The 19,386-nt window shown below is 50.4% G+C and overlaps 1 pseudogene; it reads right to left on the bottom strand.

Moving 5' to 3' along the window:
• Positions 1-3,141: 3,141 nt before the first annotated feature.
• Positions 3,142-16,397, bottom strand: LOC129651645 (rho-related BTB domain-containing protein 2-like; annotated as a pseudogene).
• Positions 16,398-19,386: the final 2,989 nt, after the last annotated feature.

Genomic DNA, 19,386 nt, shown 5'->3' with positions numbered 1-19,386 from the left:
CAGAACTCTCCGGTGGAAAAACCCTGCAATATAATTCCCTACTTTGTGGGTTGTCCACCCAGGAGTATGGTACTTGATGATAGTGTGAGTCTGCCCACTCCAACCATCTCAGTGTGGTTCCTGCTTTATGTCTTTAGTTGTAGAAGATCTATGCTGGTGGGTTCCTGTCTTTTTTATCAGTGCTTGCTCTGCAAATAGTTGTAATTTGGGCTGCCCGTGAGAGGACCCAAGCTCAGGGTCTTTCTGCTCTGCCATCTTGCCCTGTCTGTATTGTGATCTGGTTTTCAGAATAAACACATGCAAGCGGGCCTCTCCTGGTGTCTCCTCCCCTTCTCTGGCTCCTCCTCCATTTGCCCTCCCAGTTCTTGGTGGGAGGTCTCCTTGCTTGAGTACTCTTAGTGTGGAAGATGCACTGCAGCACCCTCAGCTCAGGGAGGGCAGATCACTTCCTCTTACTGTAAAAAATACTTTGTAAGCACTTCAGCCCTCCTTCCAGCACACCTATCTCTATAGTATTCCAGTCATGGCAGGATGATGTTATGAAAGTAGTACTCCTCAGTTTATCTTTTCCATCTCAAAACTTTGTGTGCCCAAGACTGGCATGGCTGGACCCAAACTAGAATTGGCTGAGTATTTAGGGACATTCAGGGTATGGTGCTCCAGTGGAGTTTGGTAGGGGTCCTACCTCAGTGGCCTTGGTGCAATAGCCCTTTCCTCTTCCCTTTCAGAGGTCCTGCCCTACTGCCCCTCTGTTCCCCGGAAGTCACGTGTTTCTTGCTTTTGTTGTTCCTTTTGTGGAGGACACTCTGCCTTCATCTTCAGAGGGAGATAGAAATGAATTCTTCTCAATCAAGTGTCAGGTCACTTATCCCTTTCTCAGAGGACTTCCTTAGTGCCCACCTAAAGTATTAGCCTTGTCAGTGTTCATCATGTTTATTTAAGGTAAGCTTGGTGAGAGCATGAAGTTGCCTTGTTTTATATCCAATCCAAAGAGCACCTGACCCAAGATAGGCACTTAATTTTTTCACTAGTGGTGGTTTATCTTTTTACTCTTCTCTCCGTTGGAAGTTCTTATTTTAGAAGAGTCTGTTGGAAATATCAAACAGTACAAGAAAGGCCATTAGGTACAAAATCCTCATGTGTTTATGAATTCATGACCAAATTAAATATGCAATTTTATATAAAAAGAGGCATGTGTGTGTTTTTCTCCCCCATCCTCCCATTCTCCTCTAGAGTTCTGAGTGATACGGGTGCAGGTGTGTGTGTTCTTCCTCCTTCCTTCTTGCTTTTATGCCTCAGGCTCAAGCTTGCCCTGTATGAATGTGTCTCCCGCTCTGACTCAAGATTTCTGGGCACCAGGTTCCTGGGGGACTGGAATTCAGCCCCTCCTCCATCCCTCTCCTCCCTGCCCTTCCCCTGACTGGGCTGGCCCAGGTCCCTCACAGCCTCCCCAGGTGGTATCTCTGAGTCCCACCTGGGCTTGCTGGGCTCCTGGAGGTATGGACTGGCTCTGACGGAGCTATTGGGAAGGGGTGCCGAGACCCTGCCTGCTGGGATCCTGCTGTGGCCTCTCACTTGTGAGCCTCCTGCCACTCCTGAGCCGCCTTTCCTTTCTGTCCCTGCTGGCCTTTCTGCATCCTCATCTTTGGGCCAGACGACTCAGGCCTGCAAGCTCATGGAGACCTAATTCCCCTGCCATTGGATTTCAGGTCCTGGCTCTCCCATCCCCCTAGAGTTCTTGAGAGGCCCCCAAGGCCCCTCCTACACCCTTTCCAGAGTGAAGGGGCTGGTGCAGAGCAGCACACCCCACCTCGGAGGCTCCCCTTCTGTCCCTTTCACCTCAGCTTCAGCCTGAGCTCAGCAGAAGTGAGCTGACCAGCCAGTAGAGGGCAGCACATGTCTGGTTTCCAAGCCTGCCACCTGGAGAACTTGGAGGGGAGGCAGCCATGGCCTTGAGGTCTAGGGCTCAGACACCAAGGGTCACAGTCATTCAAGACCCACTTGACCGGCCACCTCCTGCTCCTTCTCATGACAAGGCCTTGACCTCAAATCTCTAGGTCTTGGCACCACAAAATTCATGCAGAGGTTCCATTTTGGGGGGGTTTGCTCTATGCCAGATTATTGGAGGTGGAGCCCCCCACACCGGGCCCTGGGACCAAAACCCAGTTCCTCTCCCTAAAGCATCTTTCTTAGATGAGATGACTCCTGAGTGCTGAGGACAGGAGCTCAGTCTCTCTGGCTCCACCTTCATCAGAGGGACCCTGTGTTCTGAATCTAACAAGGGTGTGTGGAGTGAGATACAAATCAGAATCAGAAAAGGGGGACAGGGTCAGTTGTGGCCCAGCTTTCCCCCATGGGGCTGCAAGATACTGTCTTAATCCTCCACCATCCTCCAGTCTCCTCCCTCCTCTTCTCTGGACTGACCTTGGTTTTGCTCCTGTTCAATTCCCCCATTCTTCCCTGTTATCACCAACCAGCACTGGGTAAGGTCACGTACTTCATTATGATCCTTCTTTACAAAGACTCCTATTCTCCATGTCAGTGCCCTTTGCCCTGACCTTTGACCCCTACCGCATCCCACCCCTTCAACACGGTCATATCCTATGGAGTTACCTGCTGAAGTTGACAACAGACTGATTCTCACGATGGGTCCAACACCATGGTGATTCCCGAGCCCACCCTCCCTGCCCCTGCAACCTCATCCCCAGCATGCTGAAGGCCTGCACCGTGCCCTCCAGAGTCAGTCAGTGGGGCCAGGACGTCCTCGGTCACAGCCGGTGACACTGCTTTCCTGAAAAGCATCGGAGTCAATTCTCCCACCTCGACCATTGCCTCATCCACATGGGGTCCCCTGCTTGGCTTTATAAGAATGAGAGCCATCCAGGGTCTTTTTCTGCTTTTCTTCTTTTGAGGGGACAGAGGCCACAATGTTTTTGTCGGTAGTGATTTTGCTCATTGTCTGCGTATTTTTGCAAAATTTACCCTCTCCCCATTAGAAGCTGTGCTGGCCAGCAGCGGGGGGGGAGGAGCCCAAAGGAGCATGGGATTGCTGTACTCAGGTCCCATCACCCTCTACTTTCTCTCCCCCTGTTCCAGTGTTTCCTTTTGTTTCCATCTCCAAACCTGAGTGGAAAAGGATGGGGGAAAGAGAAGTTTCTCATTGCACCAAGAAGCACTGCTTCCAGGGCTGAAGCTCTGAAAAACCTCTGCCACCTTCTCAGGCCTGGTTGCCCACAGCCCCGGAAGCAATGCTGGCAGAGGGCAAGCCTTCTGCTTGCGGCTTCTGGCAGCTGCACCACAGAGGTGGAAGCCTGGAGTTGGGCTCTGAAGGCTTAATTTCTACCCTGACTTTTCCAGTGAGGGTTTGAGTAGGCTCCACGTGGAAAGGCCCACAAGTCCATAAATGGAGACGTGGGGCCAACAGAGGTAGGACCCTGCCTGCCCACTGCTGCTCCCTGGGAGGGGGCCGCCTGCGCAGACCAGGACACACAGCTTCCCAGCAGGAGAGTTTCCCCTTTGATGCTAGGGTTCTGCGACCCACAGACAAGATGCCACAGTCCTCAGCTCTCTCCCCGATGCCCGCCTCCAAGAGTTGTCTCCCGGCCAGCCATGGAATCAGGACCTCTGCACAGGGCCACTGCTCTGGTCCACGAGGCCAGGCTCCCTCCTCTCTGTGCTGAGCTATGTTGGCTGGTGAGGGCAGCTCCACGCAAAGGGTCCTGGTTATGCGAGTCCTCTGTCCCTGGGAGGTGGAAGGGGCGATGCGGAGGAGCAGAGGGGCAAAGACAAGTGGGGACAACAGCAGCAGGGTCAGAAGAGGGTGGCAGCATCTCAGACCACAGCCGAGGAGGAGGATGGGGACACCGAGGAGGCGGCCGAAGAGGACGCAGAGGACGGACTATTCCAGAACAGCCAGCGCCGCTTGGGCTGCCGCTTCAGGTGCAGATAGTCCTCCTTCTCACGCTCCTTCCAGGCCCGCTGGTAGTGGTCTTCCTCCTTCAGGTACCAGACGGGTGGCCACCGGTGTTTCTCGAAATACTGCTGGTTTTCTGGGGCAGAACGGCAGTAGAGCTGGGTGAGGAAGACGCAGGAGGAGGGGCAGAGGGACTCCCAACCCTGCCCCGCTGCCATGGAACATGCCTCTGGTCCTCCTAGGCCCACATGCCAACCCCTGGGGACCAGAAGTGGAAGCCCTGCCTTCACTGAGCCCCCAAAGAGAGTCAGTTGCCCAGGGAGTGGAGCCGACAGTCCACACTGGGGAAAGGCATTTCCACTTGCATTTTTCTTCAAAGGCAGAGGGAAGATCCTATCAAGGCTTGGAGAATAAAGCAGGCTGCAACAACGGATGAGGGAGAAACGGTGAGAAGAGCTGTGGGCAAGAAGATGCTCAGCCTGGCTGGGCCGACAGCAGGTGCAGCTGGCAGAGATGAGGTTCTGAGAGGGGAGGTGTGGGGGGTGGGGGTATGCAGGAGGTCAGATGGGAGGGAAGGCTAGGCTGAGGGGTTTGGACTTCTTCTAGAAGGTGTGGGGGCTCTACGAAAGTTTGGGGCCAGGGAAGTGAGGCAGTTGGAGCTGTGCTTTAGAAAGAAAATGCTAGAAGGGTGACGAGGAGAGAGCAGGAGTGGGAGACCTGGTAGAGCACTAGTGGGGAGGAGGGTCACAGCAGAGCAGACAGTGCCCAGTGAAGAAATTGGGGGAGGCCAGCCACACCTCTCCCTGGATCCCATGAATCCTGGACCCCTGGATTCCTGTCAGGCCCCAGGACCTGAGACATCAATTAAGCAGAGACCAAGCTGCAGGGACCCCAGAGGATGCCCAGATCTGTGTTGTCCATGCTGTGACTTGTGCCCATTCCTAGGTTATGAAATTAATGTCATGAGTCGTGAACAGTATTAAAAACAACTGATGAATTTTTCAATATGTGTACTAGGTCACAAGATACAATGTAATTCTTGATAACCTAGAGGGGTGGGATGTGGGGATGGGAGGGAGGCTCAAGAGGCAGGGGATATATGTATAATTATGGCTGATTTGCATTGTTGTTTGGCAGAAACCAACCAACATTGTAAAAATTAACAAACAAACAAAAATGTTTTTCTTAATGTGGAGTTTGGTCCACAAACATCTAAAAAATACCACCTCTAGTCTGACTGTACCTGTGAAAAGCAGGAGCTCAGAGGGGCAGAGTGAATTGCCCAAGGTCTCTGGTGGGCCGGGGCGGGGGGGCCGCCCTCCCCACCAGTGCTTTTTCCAGGACCCCCTCCGCTGGGCTGGGTGCATGTTTGCAGGCTACTCCCCACCCACAGGGGTCTTTGGCAGCCTCTGGGCACCCTGGGTCAGAGGCTTGGACCCAAGGAGAGGGAGGCGACAAATGCCGCTGGGGATGCTCACCTGGGGACATGGCCTTCATGTCTCGGGGGAACTTGCGACACACATTGTTGTAGTTGGTGCAGATGTGGTGAAGACACCAGTCAGCCAACTGGTACGCACAGTGGAACTGGGAACAGACAGCAGCATGTCTGTGCTGGGACCCCTGGGCCAAGGTCTGCACACAGATGTCTACTTTTGCCTTCAGAGCCAGAGCTTTGGCGCAGGTGGGCAAAGGCCCTGAGTCACAAAGAACCCACCTCGAGAGGCAAGGCCACACAAAACCATGACGGAATGACATGGATTTGCTCCTTGGCCCCACCACCACCACCACCTCACCCGTGACCTGCCCCCAGCAGCCCCAGAAACCCACAGTCCTATGAGGTAGCCTCTTACTGGGTCTGCCCTCCTCAGATCTGACCCCTCATCCTCCATGCTGGACCAGAGCAGCCTGCATTAAGGTGCTGACAACCGGGCTTAGAGAGCTGGCCTCCCAGGCATATCTGCCATATTTTAACTTCATAAACTAATCTTTAGAATGTTTGGCACCCTGAGGATTCGTAGGGGAGATTTTGCTTGCCTGTTTTGGGTGGCTCAGACAGTAAAGAATCTGCCCACAATGCAGGACACCTGGGTTCAATCCCTGGGTCAGCAGGATCCCCTTGAGGAGGAAATGGCAACCCACTTCAGTATTCTTGCCTGGAGAATCCCATAGACAGAGGAGCCTGGCAGGCTAAAGTGCACGGGGTCGCAGAGAGCCAGACATGACTGAGCAACTGACACTATCACTTGGGAAATTGGAGGAAGGAAGTCCATCTTAGATGGAGAGTCCCCAGTGTGCCTTAAATGACCCCAGCAGGCAGCAACCACGTCTATACAGGGCTCTGGTTTCCCTCCCCGGCCCAATGGTTGCCTGAAGTCTCCGTCCCTTCCTGCCACAGCCAGCCTCTTCTCTTGGCATGTTGGGGTGAATCCTCTGGCCTGCAGGATAAGATGGGTCTGCCCCCTGGGGGAACCAAGTCTGTCAATGGGTTCCCTTCCTACCCACCACCTCCCAAACCCTCCCTGTTTGCTGCCAACAGGCAGAGCCCAGAGCTGAGAATGTTGGAGAGATTCCTTCCCTGCCATCCTACCTGAGCCAGTTCCAGGAACACAAGGACGTCCCCGTCGATGTCCACCATCATCTGAGTTGCTTCCATCAGCCCAGTCACTGTGTACTGCTCTGTGACACACACACAGCCAGGAATGGGCTGAAGAACCACAGGAGTGGACAGGCACTTGTTTATCCCCGCCCCGACCCCAGCAGGGGCCCACAGCAGGGCAAAGAGAGGTCCAGGGCAAGTCTCAACAGGCCAGGAAAGGCCACAGGAGATTTAAGTCCGCTCTTACCAGTGAGAAAACCAGGATTGGAGCAAGACTTTCCCACTGGAGAGGAGGTGGGAAGTGAAGGCAGAGACTAGAATAACCTATGAAGTTTTTTAAGCTACATATGTTGCAGCAAGGAGTTATACAGGTGGGGTGAAAGCCCCCACCCCTGAGAATCAGCCACTGATACTGATGGGAGAGGGTATTAAATCTCAAATTTGCTGAGAACTATCGATTAGAACTAAGGATTAAATCAAGTTGTTCATTTTAATTTAAATTTTGTAACAAATTGTGTACTAACCTTGCATTTCATGTTAAGACCTTTCTAGGGAAGAAGTAAACACTTTGAGTTCTGAATTTTAACTGTATCAGTATAAACTGATAAAGTATTTTATCTTTAAAAGTAATATGTCTCAGCTGAGTCCATGGAAAAAGACCTAGAAAGAACAGCCATCCCAATAGCAAAAGCATTGCTAATGCAAATACTGTAGCCTTGAAATCCCATTTCCAACTACAGGAAGCCAAGACTTCCTAGAGAAATGGCTGATACCGGGTATGGGGCAGGAAATGTACACAATGAACCTGGCACATCTTGTCATTCCAGAGCATCGAAAGCTCCTCTAGAGACTCTGCAGCCAACTCGAGAAGACTTCTACAGGTTAAAGGAACAGCAGAGTATCTGAGTTTCCATAAAGCTAATTGCAATGATTTAAAACCGATAGCTGGAATCAAGATTGCCGGGAGAAACATCAGTAACCTCAGATATGCAGAGGACACCATCTTTATGGCAGAAAGCAAAGAACTAAAGAACCTCTTGATGAAAGTGAAAGAGGAGAGTGAAAAAGTTGGCTTAAAACTCAACATTCAGAAAACTAAGATCATGGCATCCGGTCCCATGACTTCATGGCAAATAGATGGGGAAACAATGGAAATACTGAGAGACTTTATTTTGGGGGGCTCCAAAATCACTGCAGATGGTGACTGATGCCGTGAAATTAAAAGATGCTTGCTCCTTGAAAGAAAAGCTATGACCAACCTAGACAGCATATTAAAAAGCAGAGACATTACTCTACCAACAAAAGTCCATCTAGTCAAAGCTATGGTTTTTCCAGTAGTCATGTATGGATGTGAGAGTTGGACTATAAAGAAGGCTGAGTGCTAAAGAATTGATGCTTTTGAATTGTGGTGTTAGAGAAGACTCTTGAGAGTCCCCTGGACTGCAAGGAGATCCAACCAGTCAATCTTAAAGGAAATCAGTCCTGAATATTCATTGGAAGGACGGATGCTGAACCTGAGACTCCAATACTTTGGCCACTTGATGTGAAGAACCCACTCATTTGAAAAGATCCTGATGCTGGGAAAGATTGAAGGCAGGAGAAGGCGACGACAGAGGATGAGATGGGTGGATGGCATCACTGACTCAGTGAACATGAGTTTGAGTAGGCTTCAGGAGTTGGTGATGGACAGGGATGCCTGGCATTGTGCAGTCCATGGGGTCACAAAGAGTCGAACACGACTGAGCAAGTGACCTGAACTAAAAGCCAATAGAGTATGTTCAAGTCCAAAAATTCATAATCACATGTAATATGAATAACAAATAATGGTCACTCTCAAAGGATGATAGGAAACAAATGTGTGTCTTGAAAACTGGTAAACAGGGACTTCCCTGATGGTCCAGTGGCTAAAACTCTACACTTCCAATGCAGGGGACCCAGGTTCAACCCCTGGTAAGGGAGCTAGATCCCACATGCCGCAACTGAAGATCCTTCATGCCACCACTAAGACTCCACTGCAGCCAAATAAGTACATGAATATGAGAGAAAAGAAAAACAACTGGTAAATTAAAATACCACATATTCACCTGCCTTTCCTACATGAACTATTCTACTGGGAAATCAAACCATAGGTGAGGGAAAGTTTCCCTCCTTTTGAAAGTATTCTAACAGATTAAAAAAGAAAAAAAAAAAGACCTGGAATATTACCATTTCACAACAGTTAATAAATAAATGGATCCAGGCAATAAAACTCAAAGGCTGCTAACACCACAAAAAGAGAGAAAAGCAGATGATCTATGTTTCTTGATGAAAAGCAGAAACAGCCTACAAAATGTAGTCTCACCAAAAGAAGACTGGATCTAATCTAGCCTCTAGACCTGAAGGCCAGTTGATAGGAAGGAAACATGGTGGATACAGAAAGGCGATCAGTAAAAAACTCCAGGTTCCCTGGATCAGAGGGTTTTTCCAACATATCGCAAGGGCAAGTTCTGTTTTTGTTTTTAACAGACAAGGTACTTACAGATTAAAAAAACCTTAAAAGATATATAAAAAATAAAATCATGCTACAGTGTTTCAGGATGTACACTTGGATGATATAACTATGAAGAAGAGTAAGGAAGAGCAGTTATAAAATCTTAGCGCAATAGGCAGAACGGTTACTTTGGGGTGGGGAGGGCCTATGGTTCAGAGGGACAGACTGGGGGCTCTGGTGTGGCGAGCAAGGGCCACTTCGGTTTGTAATAGTTTATTAAGATGAACACATATTACATGTTTTCGTGCAATATTTAACATTTTAAAAATTAAGCTTAAATTAATAACTTCATAGTAAGCTTATATCACAAAACATGTCACTTATTATACAACATTTGGCATTTTCCACTGTTCCTTTACAAGGTACATAGAAACATATTTTTTAAATATGTTTTTTAGCAATTATGAAGCATTTCCCAGGAAAGGTCATTCAATGTTATTTTTATAAGCCTTTCCATGCAGCAGTGAGAGGTAACATTTTTAATGGCTACCTTGCAAAATCCATCCACATGTGCTTAACCAGTGTGCCTGTTTGACTTGTTTCTGATTGCTTGCTATGATGAAACAAACTTAAAGAAACACCTGAATACATTTTTTTTTCATTTGGGCCATTTCTTTGTAGCAAGTCTTTCAAAATTATTTAGTCTAAGAGTTTGGACTGTTTTCTATGTTCTGGGAATGTTGCACCACCTTTTCAAATTGTTGCAGCTGTGATCTTATTTATTTTTTATTTATTTATTGGTCGCACCACTCAGCATGCAGGATCTTAGTTCCCTAACCAGGGATTGAACCCATGCCCCCTGCAGTGGAAGTGCAGCCTTAACCACCAGACCACCAGGGAATTCTGCAGTTGAAATCTCTAGAAGCCTCTTACTCCCTGCCCTAAAGCCCTCAGTGTCCCCTGGCCTGCCTCTGCAGGCTCAGCTCTTAACATTTGATTCTGGTCAATCATTTCCACCTCTTCCAGGGACCAAGCGCCACCTTTCAATTCATTTATCATCATAGGATCGCTGCTTCCCTCATAGCCAAGTCCCAGTCTTGATCATCTGCCGAGGGCCACAGCAGCTCTGACACCAGGTCCTTCCCTGAACCTCAACTCAGTGTCTGAGGCCTTGTTATCTGCCGCCGACCCACCCAAGGACATTAACCTGGACATCAATGCCAGTACAGGTACCAACACCAACATCAAAGGAACGCACATGCTGACTCCAGCTCAGGAGCACCACCTGTCGGCGGGCACCACAGGCTCCAGACGGCTTCTCATCTGCACTGCACCATCTCTCCTCCTGCCCTGGCACCCCAAGCGCTGCTCCTTGTCTCCCTCCTGCCCCAGTCCCTGCTCCACCCAAGCCTCTGGGGTTGGTCCATCCTGAAACCTGAGCTCTAGCTCACAGGATCTTCCAGGAATCAAAGAATTAGGAGTGACCAACAATTAGGTCAATGTTTACTGTGTTTCTAGAAGAAGAAAGAGAAAGGGAAGGTAGAAGAGAAGAAGCAAATGAGAAAGGGGAAGAAAAACGAAAGGCAGAAGGAGGAGATGCAAGGGTAGGAATGAGGAATGGTGTTCTGTTCTTTTTGGCTTCTTAAGCTTGCCTGAGTGTGGCCAAGCTGAGAACCTCGAGCCCTGGCATCTACTGGTGCCCACGTGCTGCACCGCAATAACCTCTAGAGAGACCTATAAGGTGACCCCGCCAAGCATCCATCTCACACATCTCTTTACATCCACGTCCTCACCGCAACCCCAATACGCACCGATGTATCTCACGCTATGTTAACATATCCCCTTGGTGCTGGTGGCCTGTCCCCTAGGAGGAGACAGGTGAGAGAAGAAATCATGACTCCCAGGGGATCCCCTGACTCCTCCTCCTCCTCCCTGGAGGCTCCTCCCCTGGGCTTAGCTACCTGTGAGGGTGACCAAGTGCGGCAGGCAGAGGCGGTTGGCCAGGATGATGAGTTTCATGTCGTCCAGGTCGGGGCTGGAGGTGAACATGCCAGTGTACAGGTACTCCAGCATGGCCCACATGCAGCTTTTGCTTGTTTAAGGAAATACCACCTGTGAATGGGAAGGAATGGAGCAGGCTGGAGCAAGGTCCAGCTTTAGGGAAAGAGCAGCAGTTCCGAAGAACTCAGAAGGCTCTGGCCTGGACAGTTGGTCTCCCATAGACAGGCTGCCACCCCTCTGTGGTCCCTTGACCTGCTCAGAACCCCTCCTTCCCCAAAGGCTAATCTCCCATACCAACAGCCTTCAATGAACCCATCTGCTGAGCACCTGTGAGCAGGGCTCCAACAGCTTTTAAAAGGACCTGGACTCGCGTTAGCATCTTTCTGGTGTGGAGGAAGCATAAAGGAGTCCTGCCGGTCACCTGCACCTGGCCCCACTCTATCCTTCGGGGAGCAGTGCAAGTGGGATGTGGATGAACAAAGCCAACACCAGCTGATCTCTCTGGGCTGCTCAAAGCTACAGCTCTGGGCCTCTGGGATCTCTCCAGAGCAGGACCAACACAAAAACTGCTTTCTCATCAGCCGCCAGCCTCTCCAGGCTGCACTGGGAATTGGCTGGAACTTTACAGCTGCTTCTGTGACTCTGGAGAGTTCCCATCTCACACTTTGCACATCTCAACCCACTCATGCTTCAGGGAGCAGAGACAACTCAAATCTCGAACTCTCCTCTTCACCTCCCAGAAGAACTCCCTTTCCAGTGTGTGCTAAGTCGCTTAAGTCATGTCCGACTCTGTGCGACCCTATGGACTGTAGCCCGCCAGGCTCCTCGGTCCATGGGATTCTCCAGGTAAGAATACTGAAAAGGGGTGCCCTTCCCTCCTCCAAAGGATCTTCCTGACCCAGAAATCTTAGGAAATCCCTTCTCTGGGTTATAGGATGCTATGCTCTAACATTCTTTGTTCAGCTTTTCATTCAAGTGCTTGCTGAGCACTGGCTAAGGGACCAGAGCTGAGAAGGGTACTCAGCAGAAATAAAAGACCTCATCCGCATACTCAAGGGAAACCTCAGATCAGCTGGAGAAACTTGCTGTGGACCCTTGGAACTTTAAGTAGATTCACAAAGGAGGACACTGTTAACTACAAGGCTGAGGGATGGACAGTCAGTGTCAGAGTTCAGAGAAGGGTAGAAAGGAGGTCAGACTTGAACCCCAGTCTTGATTTGGCTAGAACTCCCACTGACTCCTGATGTTTCCTCTTAGTAATTTTCTACCCTCTGACTCCCACCCTACACCTTGACTATAAACCCCACTTGATCATGCTCAATTAAGAATTAAAACCAGTTCTATACTGAGGTCTCTTTTCCCCTATTGCAATAGTTTCTGAATAAAAATCTGTTCTTACTGCTTGAAGAAAAAAGTTTTTTCTCAACTATAGAGCTAGGATGTGACCATAATTGCCCATCTTGGTATACTGCAAAGTCCTTGGCTATAGGAGCCATCTCATAAACTTCTCTTGGGCCCATCACTTGGTGGTTTGTACAGAGTCAGGGCTGAAGGAAGTACCATGAAGTGACTGATGCCTCAGATGGAAAGGGAGTAAGCCTCTCTCCCTCCCAGCCATTTCCATCCTAGCCTTACCTCCCTGGTGGAACTCTCCACAAATGGCCCCCCAAACATGGCAGCCATCCAGTCACAGCTAGAAATCAACAGGGGCTTGTGGGCGCTGATGGTGCCATCATCCAGGATGAAGGTCACATCTGTTGGGTGAGAGAAGATGCATCACGTGAGGATGGGGTGAAAGAATAGGGGACAACCAACCCCATGGGTAGACACTGCTCCCAGATGACTGCTTTCTCCTGAAGCCACACTCTGTGAGCACCACATGACCACAATCTCAAGCTGGGGGCTCTAGGTTTCAGGAGCAGAGCCGCAGTATCTCCAGGACATCAGTGGCTGAGATGACTCAGAATGCTACTCGGACCAACCCAGATTCTGCAGAAGGCTCCTGGAGGGAAGTCCCCTGCCTTTGGGACAGCAGCTCCTAAGTCTGTTTCATACCTGAGAAGGTGCCTTTGGCCAAGCACTCCTTAACCCGGTTGGTCCGGCGGACATGGAAGGCCTTGGTGATCTCCTGGTTCATGAAGGCCTCGTTGTTGAGGATGTTGGCCACCATCATGCGCAGATCAAAGACCTCAAGCAGCTCAGCGATGTGGGCGATGTGCATGAGGTCTCGCTCATTCTCGTCCAGCTCCCCTGTGTACAGGTACTTGAGAACAGTCCGGAACGGCCCTGGCTGGATGGAGTTGTCCATTTTCACCACCACCATCAGCCGGGATTTATAAGTCAGTGGCTCTTCTGTCATCTCTCCCTGGATGCTCACAAAAGCTCGGCTCCAGGAAGACAGCACTCGACCCCGCCCAGGCAGGTACCCTGTCCCATTGCCCCGTAAGATCCTGTCGCTGGCGGATGCCCGGAGCCCAATAGGCCCAGAGCCCCCGCCCTCCTCCACGCTCTCACACACGTCAAAGCTCGCTGCCCGGAGCAGGAAGTCCCGGCCATGGTGGTGGTGGAGGTGGTGGTGATGGTGGTGGTGTTGATCAGGGTGACCCCGGTGGTCCTCTGAGCGGGGACCCCCTGACTCCGAGGGTCCCCCCAGCTCCCCCTCACTCAGGTCCATGAGGAACAGGTCGTAGAACTTGGAGGAGGATGTGGAGAGGTAGATCTTGTGGGCGAAGATGCGCACCCGCTCCTGAAGCACAAGGATGACGTCTGCACACAGCGGGTCCTCCAGAAGGTGGGCAGCGCACTCCTCGCTGCTGGAAGGGGGGGGTTGGGCACCACAATGAGCGGGGGCGGCGGCTTGGGGGGGGGGCGGTCAGGAAAGGCGCCTGCAGCAGGGGCCGCTGCACATGGCGGAGATAGGACTTCCAGAACTGCTGGTGCCGGCGGGAGATAAGCGCTGCCCGGATGGCGTTGTCGAAGACATCCTTGATACCGAACTGCGCCATCACTCTCGTCTCGTAGCAGGGGAGACCCAGCTCCTTGGCCACCTCTCGGCCCTTCTCCGGGGGAAGGATCTCATTGGGCTTGATGGGCTTGGCACGGTCAAGAAGGGAAGCCAAGTTCATGTCGGTGGTGGAGGGCTGGGGGGCAGGGAGATGCATTCCCCCGATCCTGTGTGTTTTTCACCTGACTCGGGGAGTCCCTGCTGAGGATATGAGTCTAAGCCCCGGTCCTGCCCTGCTCATTTCCACTCCCTTTCTCCTCTATTTGGCCAGATCCTACCATTCTTTCAAGGCTCACTTCTAAGCCCTTCTTCTTCCAGGAAGCCCTCCATTATCTATGGTAGGCCTGGGTGATCTCCCCGGCTCAAAGTAGTGGGAGGGCTGACTGCCTCTCTGGCAATTAGCATGCTGGTTTTTAATATATTCACCTATCCAGTTCGTCTCCCAGCAAGATTATAAGCTCCTTTCATACAAAGATTGCCTCTCCTTCGCCTTCTCTCCTCATGATGCTTAGCCCAGTATTGCCCACTCAGTGTGTAATGGATGGATGGGTGGATGGATGAAAGAATGACCATTCTTACTGGCCCCCTATGTGAGTCTGCTTCAAATGGAGGGAGAGAAGTGAGGCTCTGTGCATTCTCTCAGGGCTGAGCAGGGAGTTGAGAGACACACAACTTCCCCCCACCCCCTCTTCCCCTTCCCCATCTGCCAGCTTTCCCTCCCTAGGCACCAGGACTCCCTCCCTACCTAGCCAGGGTCTCCTGGCCCTATTGACAGCGTCCAGGTCAGCGTAACGCTGGTCCACCTGGCAGCCCACCAAGATGACAGGTGCTCGGGGGCAGAAGTGCTTGATTTCTGGGTACCACGTGGTCTTGGCATGGTGGAGGGAGTTGGGGTTGGCAATGGAGAAGCACAGAACCACCACATCAGATCTGGGGGTGGGAGAGAGTGAGGTTATAGGCAGAAAAAGCTAGTGATGGGTTCCCTGCTGCTGGAACAAGGGAGAGCACATACCCAACGGCATCCCTACACTGCAATCCCACAAATGTCATATGGATCGGCTCACGTGATCTTCCCCAAAACATGTAATCATAGCACCTCCTATTTCTGTACCCCCAAGTTAGCACTTGAGAGCTTTCAAAGACTCTTGGGCTGACCTTACAGCTCTCTTGAGATTTAGACATGACCGCTTTTACCATCTCATCTCAGAAAACTCATCTCAGAACAGCCTTCCTAACTGCTCAGAGTCCCAGCGTTACTGAACTGAAACCCGGCCTCCCGACTGCAAAGCCGGCTCCCTGCCCAGCCCGGGCTGCCTTCCCATCAAGGGTCTCCCAGGGCTGTTTTCTCCACTCCTTCCTCCCAGTTTCAGAGTGAAACTCCTTTAACTCAGTTTCACAGAGTGTCCTCATACCTCGGGGAAAAACCCCATCCACTTGGCTCCCTGCAGGCAGCGGGGGCCTTCCCTACCTCCCATAAGCAAAGCGCCGGTCTTTGTGGTGGTCTCCGAAGGTTTCCCAGAGGCGGAGAGACATGCTCACATCTTCTACCACGTCTTGGGGAATGTTCCAGCACCTGGCGGGGGGTGGAGAGGGGGTGGGGTGGGACAGGGAGAGGGGAGAGAAGCGAAGGCAATGGTTCCTGGGGGCCCTGCATGCCGACTCAGGGTGGGGTCAGCTCACTCCTGGGTCCCACAGCATGGGGGCTGGAGGGACAACTAGTGTCTCCCTCTGTGTGTCCTAGAACACCTGAGTCCCCTAACAAGAGCTGGCCAGGACAGAAGAGACTCCAGAGGGCAGACAGTCACGGGAGTTGATGTGATCTCCCAAGGAGCCCATCCTTGTTCCCAGCTGTACCTGCCATCAGATGTTTCCCAGCCTTGGGTCTTTGGGTATCATTAGCCAGCAGTTTCTTTTCTCCTGGCAGCTCTCATCTCTCCAAAGCACCACCCCTTTCCCAGCTCCAGGGCTTCCCATTACTGGGGGCTATGTTACACAAGATGCCCCAGGCTTCTGCTCAAACAAACACAAAGGGCTGGGGACCCCTCCCCTGGGGTGGGCTCCCCTCAGGCCTCTCCCAGGAATCTGTGCTCTTCAGCTGCCTCTACTCAACCTTTAAAGGGCTTCCGTGAGCTCAGCACAGGGCCCTTCTGGAGAGATCCCTGGGGAAGAAGCCCAGATGAATGAGGCCATAGACTTGCAAACTTACCTCTTGCCATACCCAATACTGGTCAATGGCCCAAACCGTGGGCATGTGGGTGGCAAGTAACTGGTAGTGGGTGAGGGTGGCATTGCAGGCCCGGGCACAGATAAGCCTGGTCTTGCCCACAGCGTTGTCCCCCACCACCACGCACTTGATGGTCTCTACGTTTGGCCTTTCATAATCCATGTCAGAATCCATTAATTGGGACCTGAGGGAGAGAAGAGAAGCAGTCAAGACAACTTTGCACACCAGCCCCTGAGGGCCAGGGCCAGCAGCTCTTCTCTGCTGGGGCTGCCCCCTCTCTGAGCATTTGAGCAGAGAGGAGGACAAAGGAGTGGGTAGCTTTCCAGGCCCAGGCTCCACAGGGGCCCGAGGAGACAGGAGTCCCTTCAGGCTGAGAGGCACAGCTCCACTGGGTGAATCTCTGGTCTTCCTCCTGGTGTCTCCATCCTCCAGCAGCAGGGCTTCTGGTTGGGGAATGCCAGAGAGAGATCCCAAGGCGGAGTCTGCTTGGGGGTGGTCCCCACTCTCTTGGGAAGAGAGGTGTCTGCCTAGGAAGCTCATTTATCATCTGCTCTCCTCCTCCAGCTTTGTCTTAATTTTATTTCCTCTTCAGGTCCCATTCCAGCTCATATCTACACCCCTTCTCCACAGTATATGGTGATGTATTTTACAACTTAGAAAAATTCTGTATCCCTAAAACACGTAGTGTTTCTTTTGTGGAAAAAATATTTATGAGTGAGATTGTATGCTATTGTGGCAGGAGGTTGGGTGGAGGACAGTAGAGAAGTATCAGTGAGTATAAATTTTATATTTTGTACCCAGCACATAGCTCAACACTTAGATATCATTCCATTAAAAAAGAAAGAAAGAAATCACCTAGACCTGCATTCTGGTTTCATCTCTATTAGTAAAGAGCTGCATGCACTCAGAGCGGCAGGTTTCCTCTCAGATTCCTCCTCTGTGAAGTAAAGGTTTCTACATTATGATCTTGAGTTTTTTTTCCTAGCTCCTGCTTTCTGATTTTAAATGTAGTATCTCCTGTAAATGTGTGATTGCAGAGATCCTTTGGTTCTGGGGAGTCTGAAGAACAGAGTATCACCTAAACATCAGTGTGTCATGGCTGTGCTATTTCTATACTGATGCCCCAATATGTTTTTGGCCAGATACTGAAGCAGCCTAACTTCAGCCATAAAGTACAAACATTGCAGATATTTCAAACACTGCAATGCCTCTATGATGCACAATGCCCCATGTCATTTCTCCTGCTTATTGGCAATGCCTCATCATTGTTGTATAAATATGCATACCCTGTTGCATTCCCCATTTATTTCTAGTTCTCATCCCTATGATTTATAGCCATTAGGACTTGGCAAAAGAGGAATGAGAAGGAAAATACAGTATTCTTAGCTTGTGAGGTTTACTAAAAGATGCTTACTCCTTGGAAGGAAAGTTATGACCAACCTAGACAGCGTATTAAAAAGCAGAGACATTACTTTGCCAACAAAGGTCCGTCTAGTCAAGGCTATGGTTATACCAGTGGTCATGTATGGATGTGAGAGTTGGACTGTGAAGAAGGCTGAGCGCCAAAGAATTGATGCTTTTGAACTGTGGTGTTGGAGAAGACTCTTGAGAGTCCCATGGACTGCAAGGGGATCCAACCAGTCCACCCTAAAGGAGATCAATCCTGGGTGTTCATTGGAAGGACTGATGTTGAAGCTGACACTCCAATACTTTGGCCACCTGATGCGAAGAACTGACTCATTTGAAAAGACCCCGATGCTTAGAAAGATTGAGGGCAGGGGGAGAAGGGGACAACAGAGGATGAGATGGTTGGATGGCATCACCGACTCAACGGACATGGGTTTGGGTGGACTCCGGCAGTTGGTAATGGACAGGGAGGCCTGGCATGCTGAAGTTCATGGGGTCACAAAGAGTCAGACTCAACCGAGCGACTAAACCGAACTGAACTGAACTGTTATGTTTACAGAGGGAGAAGGCAGGCTTGTTAATATTCTGTTCAGGCACTGCTGTGTTATGGGAGACTTTCCCAATCTCTTTCTTTCCTCTTCCTTCCTGCTCTAGACTGGATTAGGTGTCGCTCCTTATCCTTCTGTAACCTTGTATTCCTATCATTTAATGTGCCAGATTGTTTCCTTTTATTTATTTTATTATTATTGGCTGCACTAGATCTTTGTTGCTGGGCGGGTGGGGGGTTTGCTGTCGTTATGGCCAGTGGGGGCTACTCTGCGTTGCAGTGCGTGAGCGTCTCACTGCGGTTAGGTGGCTTCTCTGTTGCAGGGCACAGGCTCTAGGGGCATGGGCTTCAGTAGTTGTGGCTCCTGGGCTCTAGAGTGTAGGCTAAGCAGATGTGGCACACGGGTTTAGTTGCTTAGAGGCACTTAGGATCTTCCCAGACCAGGGATCAAACTCATGTCCCCTGCATTGGCAGGCGGATTCTTATCCACTGTACCACCAGCAAAGTCCCCCATGTTGTTTTCTAAGTTTCTGTTTTTGTGCCTGTATCTCTGACTAGCTGAAGTGCCCTCCTGTTAGGGACTGTGTTGTTAATTATGTTTGTTTCTAGCACAGTGCCTGGCATATCTGGAGGACTTTGTTGAATGAATAAGTGAATGAATTTAGTTGACCAAACTCTGAATAAAGAAACAATTTAATCAAAGCCTATCCTTTATTGCATAGCAATATTTACCTGAATACAATGTATTAATAAAATAGTTGAATCTTTGATCTATTTGAATGACTGTTTCTTAGCTGTTTGGGGCTGAAATACCTCTACATTTAATTGCCTCCATGTTCAGACTGAGGAGCTTGAGCAAAGAACAGGTGTGGGAAATCCCTTTTCTTTCTTCAAAGCACCCAGACCACAGAGGCTGTTGCTATCTACCTATTAACAGCCATGACTCTTTAGAATAACTCAGTGACCTTTTGTGATTCTGTTCAATTTCACTCCAAAGAATTGATCCCTGTTTATTTTTTTAATATTTATTTATTTGGCAGTGTTGGGTCTGAGCTGTGGCATGCAGCATCTTTTGTTGTGGCACCTGGGCTCAGTAGTTGAGGCTTAGTCACATGTGGGATCTTAGTTCTTTGATCAGGGATGAAACCCATATCCCCTGCATTGGAAGGCAGATTCTTAACCACTGGATCACCAGGCAAGTCCAAATGTATCACTTTTTCATCT

Source organism: Bubalus kerabau, chromosome 4 (assembly GCF_029407905.1).
Source record: "Bubalus kerabau isolate K-KA32 ecotype Philippines breed swamp buffalo chromosome 4, PCC_UOA_SB_1v2, whole genome shotgun sequence".
Taxonomy (NCBI): Eukaryota; Metazoa; Chordata; class Mammalia; order Artiodactyla; family Bovidae; genus Bubalus; species Bubalus kerabau.
The sequence above is the reverse complement of the archived record's forward strand: the minus strand, read 5'-3'. Positions and strand labels throughout refer to the sequence as shown.